Source organism: Lipotes vexillifer, unplaced genomic scaffold, assembly GCF_000442215.2.
Source record: "Lipotes vexillifer unplaced genomic scaffold, Lipotes_vexillifer_v1.1 scaffold294, whole genome shotgun sequence".
In the NCBI taxonomy this organism is placed as follows: Eukaryota; Metazoa; Chordata; class Mammalia; order Artiodactyla; family Lipotidae; genus Lipotes; species Lipotes vexillifer.
In genome coordinates, this window is record NW_006783917.1 from 152,642 (window position 1) to 159,077 (window position 6,436).

Genomic DNA, 6,436 nt, shown 5'->3' on the forward strand with positions numbered 1-6,436 from the left:
CCCCAAAAAAAAAAAAAAAAAAAAAAAAAAAAAAAAAAAAGTGTCTAAATTACGGAAAGGACCAATTTAGTGGTCTTGCTAAAAAAGAAATGAAAATGTTATAATAAAGTCAAAACCTTTAATCATTTTTTAAAAAATTAACTTCTCTCCTAAAATTAAAGTTGTTTTCCTTTCTTTTCTTCTCCAAAGATTGGGTTTAGTTGAGGTTCTGGAAAGAACTTTGTGGTTTACTTTAGGTTAAATAAGCTGAAAATTCACTAGATATCAGCATAAAATCTTTTAATGAGACATTTTGCATAGGAACATATTTTTAATTTCCATAAATCTAATCTACTAAAGTCTAAAAGCCAGCTCAGAGTTTTTCTTGGCAGATTCGTACAGAGAAAAAGGAAAGCAATGAGTTTGTTTTCTTGCACCTGTATAAATGCACCACCCCTGCACAGCACATCGTAAAGCCTGTTACATCTGAGGAACACAGTTAGTCATTGTAATGATATTTATGTCTGATGAATAAAAATATGTTCATGCTACTGCAAAATAATTTAAGCGAACTCATGTGCATACAGCTTATTGTGTATGTGAAGCAAGTCAAACACAAGAAACATGATCTTCTTGTTCTGGAAGAATAAATAGAAAATAAATAAACATAGAACAAAATAAAAAGTAATTAAATACTTTCTCATTAGAAATGAATATATAACAATAAATATAAAAGAAAACACTATGCAAGAAAAATACTTCTTTACTCAACCACATCCTCCGGGCAATATTGTGAGAAATGTCCCCACTAAACCCAAGAAAGAGACTGAAGTCAATGAAATATTACTGCCCATTTCCTGTGTGTTGATTCAGTAAAGGTGTATTAAATTCCACATAAAGTTTAAAGTGACACCGTCCCTGCATTCCTGGAGCTCTCATGGTACAGGAGAGAGACATGCACACTCATAGCACACTTGTGTAAGTGTGTAAGTACCACAGCTGAGGTGTGGTCTGGGTCCAATGCGATCACCGTAGTGGAAATCTCATCTTGCCTGGAGATACCACAGAATATTTCACGAAGGAGGTACATTTTAGCTGAGTAACAAATGACTACAAGGAACTCCCTGGACAGTTGCAAGGAGAACACTTGCAAAGGTGTGGAAGAGAAAAAGAGCATACAATATTTTGGAAAGCTAAATGTTGCAGCAGAGTTGGAGTATGAAAGGGAGAAGTTAACAATTTACCCATTATATTAAGGGTATTTAGGGGCCACTGAAATACTTTCATTGATTTTTTTTTGCTATCAAATTAATTCACATTCATCAATAAATGTTTTTAAATGGGGAAAACATAAAGAAGAAAATTAAATATACTTTACATCCTATTGGTAAATAATCATGTGACTTGACACACAGTTTATGCCACAGCCCTGCTTCTAAATATCTTGTGCACTTATTTTCCACAACAATGAATTCTTCTCTCAGTTTTGGTTCCTTCAGGTTGATTCAATTTTCCCTAGACTTTGCAGAGATTTCTTTGATTTTGTGGTACGTAGTTGCCATTTTCTTCTCTCGGCACTAATAAACATAGTTTTCTTTTCCCGTTACTGTTTTCTCCTCTTGTTTTCCTTCTAACAGATTGATCAGTTGTTGAGAAGGGTTTTTAGAAGTTTGCTCATAGAAGCAGTTGTGCTGGAAATCCAGAGCAAATTTTCTAGTTTTCGTTCAGAGTAAGTACATGTAAGGGTCACTGCTGGGCTAACAAGTACTGTTTAAAGGTGTCTGGTTCACAGGGCAAATTGTTTCTGGAGAAATAACAATTTTCATTCCCATTAGTAATGGATGAATGCTATTTTCTGGCATTCTTACTAACACTGAGTGTCATCTTTAACCTTTGCAAACAGCTGAGGGGTTTAAAAGAGCCATGCGATAAAATCAGGATTGCCCTTTATTCCTATCGCTTTTCCTGCAGTGTGTGGGACAGATAGGAGATGCGGGAGTGTGGTGCCTTTGTAGTCAGGAAGACAAATTCTTATCTAAAATTGTCAAGATTAGTGAAATAATCTAGATGAGAAATTAACCAAGGAAGTGACAAGAAGAAGAAGAAATAAGGAAATGGATATGAGAGATAATAAGAAAGTACAAATACTGTAACCAAGAACATGTTGCTAAGGAAGAGATGAAAAATCATTCTGAAAATGACCGTTATCTATAAGACATGCTACACACATGGGCGCATATAAATCTCACTACAAATTTAGGAAATAAGTGTTATTATTCTGATCGTTCAGATTTGTAAAATAGGTTAAAGTACACATTTAGAAAGTTGCTTTGTAAGGCTCCCACTCGTGACTAATCCACACTCCCTCCACAGCACACTGTACTACACTAGCTTCTGAAATGCTGCCTACTTTGCTAACGTGAACATCTTGGTATTGAAAGAAATTTCTAGCTCCATCTCCACTTCCCTGGAAGTGCCTTCCTTTCCTTAGATTTCAGGCCGGTTTGTCACCCTGCTGTCTCAGTTTTATGATGCACTCAAAAACCACGTATCACTTGTACAGTTTCGTCTTTCTTGTTGTTAGGGTAGGAGTGGTGCTCTTTCCAGCTTTCTACATCCTGAGCAGAAGCTAACGTCTCTCCATTCATTTTCAGCCTCTGTGACCCTTCAAGGCTCTTAACATGTCAACTTCCACCCCCCTATCACTTACCTCTCCTTATATACTTTCCACCTCTTTATCTATGCGGGATGCCTTCTGGGAGAGTTCCTTGGACTAATTTTCCTTGTCACGAATTCATTTCTTATTAATTCAGTCCACTCCCCTATCCCAATTCCTGCTCTTTTCCAAAGATTCCACAATTTTCTTCATTTTATTTATTTTTGTTGTTTTTCCATTGGACAATTTTCTTCTTTAATTGTAATCTCACCCGTGGCGTATGGCAGATGTGAGAAGGAATGATAAAGACCTGCTTGGAGTCCCACTGGCCTGCCTAGAGTTCCCTAGCCCAGCGGGGCTCTGGCTTTCCTGCCTTGTAAGCAGTTAGACAGGCAACCATCCACCTCCAGAGCGATGGTAGGACATAGAAGACCTGGACTCTCAATCTTATCCTATTATCCATGGTGCCAGGTCCTCTGCTGTCCTAGGCTTCGATTTCACTCACACACAAGGCATATATGCCTTCCCAGATGAATACTCTTTGATTTTATATTACATTTTCACCCTCTCACTTTTGTGGCATCTTGAGAGTTGGGTTCAGGAAAGGAGATGATTGCCCTTGTTTATTCACCATCTAATGTGAAATACTTTTATTATTTTTTTCATGGGAAGGCATTTTATTTTAAATAGAGCAGTGTGTACGTGTCAGTCCCAAGCTCCCAATCTATCCCTACTCCCCACTTATCACCCCTGGTAACCATAAGTTTCTTCTCTAAGTCTATGAATCTGTTTCTCTTTTGTAAATAAGTTCAACTGCATCATTTTTTTTTAGATTCCCCATATAAGCGATATCATATATTTGTCTTTCTCTGTCTGACTTACTTCACTTAATATGATAATCTCCAGGTCCATCCATGTTGCTGAAAATGGCATTATTTCATTCTTTTTAATGGCTGAGTAATATTACATTATATATATATATATATATATATATACACATACATATATATATATGTACACATATATATATCATATCTTCTTTATCTATTCATCTGTTGATGGACACTTAGGTTGCTTCCATGTCCTGACTATTGTAAATAGTGCTGCAATGAATATTGGGGTGCATGTGTCTTTTTGAATTATGGTTTTCTCTGGATATATGCCCCATAGTGGGATTGCTGGATCATCTGGTAGCTCTATTTTTAGTTTTTTAAGGAACCTCTATACTGTTCTCCATAGTGGCTGCACCAATTTACATTCCCACCAACAGTGTAGGAGGGTTCCCTTTTCTCCACAACCTCTCCAGCATTTAGTGTTTGCAGATTTTTTGGTGATGGCCTTTCTGACTGGTGTGATATCTCATTGCAGTTTTGATTTGCATTTCTCTAATAATTAGTGATGTTGAGCATCTTTTCATGTGCCTCTTGGCCATCTGTATGTCTTCTTTGGAAAAATCTCTCTTTAGGTTTTCTGCCCATTTTTTGATTGGGTTGTTTGTTTTTTTGATATTGAGTTGCATGAGCTGTTTGTAAATTTTGGAGACTAATTCCTTGTTTGTCACATCGTTTGCAAATATTTTCTCCCATTCTGTGGGTTGTCTTTTTGTTTTGTTTATGGTTTCCTTTGCTGTGCAAAAGCTTTTGAGTTTAATTAGGTTGAATACTAATTAATTTAATACTAAGTTTAATTACAATTGAGGTAATTGAGGTTAATACTTTTAAATAACAATGAACAAGGCACTTTTGTTGAACACCAAAAAAATCTTTCAGAATATAGCTTTTTACATTTCAAAAATATACATAGTGGCTCAGTTTAGCACCCAAATATCAGAGGAAAATGTAGCTTTAAAATCCAGTCCCAGCAGTAAATAAGTGATTTTGCTAAAGCAACATAAAAATTCTGGCAGCCTACCCAAGAAGACAATTTCTATCACATCAGTATGTAGCAAAAGACCAGAGCAGCAAGCAAAATACCTAGTCATGTTCATCTTTGCCTTGGCTTTAAGGCTAATAATGAAAGGCTTTATGAACAACAACAAAAAACTGGTAGTGATTTGGAATTTCGATGTTGATTAAATTTGGTAATCGCATGAGTGAATACCAGTATATTGTTAGGAACCAATCTGACACTTTATTCTACCTTAAAATTTTACCTTATTATTTCTTCTTCCCAAGTTTTTCAAATATAACTAGCAAGTCAGACATTTGACTTACTTTTTGTTAAAACAAAAAAACTCATTTCATATACGAGAATATGGAAAATCAAGCCAGTATAAGTCAATGCTCCCTTTACTGACAATTCATTTGGAGTCAAATCAGCTCTATCAGAAGTAGCAGCAGGAAAACATGTTCCAATGCATCCAAGACTCAAAATGGCAGCTGGGTTTACCCTCTATCCTTTGGGAAATATTAATTTCCTACAATATGTAAAAACTCATTGCAGATAATTATATTCCCAGAGAAACTAAAATATTGTATTCCAAGACTTTCCAAGGTAAATTGCGATGTATACTTTTAGGGAAAATAAAATGTTTTTGAGTTTAGGTTTAAGTGGAAAGGATGAAATTGAAATCTTTCCCCACAATGTTTCACAAGTGCCACATCTGTCCAGCTCACCAAAGACAGGGGAGCCCAAGTCACTCATCCGATGTTCAGTCAACCAGGCAGACTCCAAAATCAGAAAACCTGATTAGAAAAAAAATTCAAGTTGTTTTAGAAGTTGTTTAGTTACAAGTGCAGTAAAATTTAAATCTTGACTATTTATACTAACAAATAAGTGACCAGATAACAAATTATAGAAAAATCATAGTTACATAAACATGGATTAGATCCTTTCAAAGGGAAACCCTAGATTCCTGACCAGACCCCAACTGTGGTGTGATGTGAGAACCCCCAATTCTTTACTAAAACACTGTGAACTCAAGAACTGGAGGACAGCCTTATTAAGCTAAACTAACCTGCTTTTTGACAAATGATCACCTCTGATCCTGATGCTTGATTTGTGGGACTGAATTTTTTAACCACCATATTTTACTTATACCAGAATCCATACACTTCTAAAAGCAGAGTCTCTGATGTACTGTAAATTAGGAGCTGAGTTCACATCTTTAGGCACTTTCAGTGAATTATGAGACTAGAAATGAACTTCAAAGTTCATCTAGTTCTGTGCGCTTGGTCATGTCTCAGTGAGGACTGCTAAGATAATAGGAGGTCTATTTCTTAGCTTTTTACTCAAATAAGTCTGATTCAAACATAATATCATCTTCATTTCAGAAACTTTTAAAGTAACTTCACAAATATTTTAAGTGAAAGCTTAAATAATGAACAAAAATTAGCCAAGTGAAAGTAAAATATACGGTAATTTTATTTCTACATTTAATTATTGGACAGTATTAGCCTTTTACAAAATGTAAAATAATCTTACATTTTAAAAATTAATTTAAGAAAAATATACAGTTTTTTAACATTTAAAATATCTATATTTTATTGTTAAAATAATCACAATTAAAAATGTGATGTGTATATATCTAAATTAGACCATAACAAAAATTATACACTTTAGAATTAAAAACTGGGGTATAAATAAAAATTAAAATTAAAATTAAAAAGCTGGGGTAGGGTTTCCCTGGTGGCTCAGTGGTTGAGAGCCCGCCTGCCCCGGTTCGTGCCCCGGAGGATCCCACATGCCGCGGAGCGGCTGGGCCCGTGGGCCATGGCCACTGAGCCTGCGCGTCCGGAGCCTGTGCTCCGAAGCGGGAGAGGCCACAACAGTGAGAGGCCCGCGTACTGCCAAAAAAAAAAG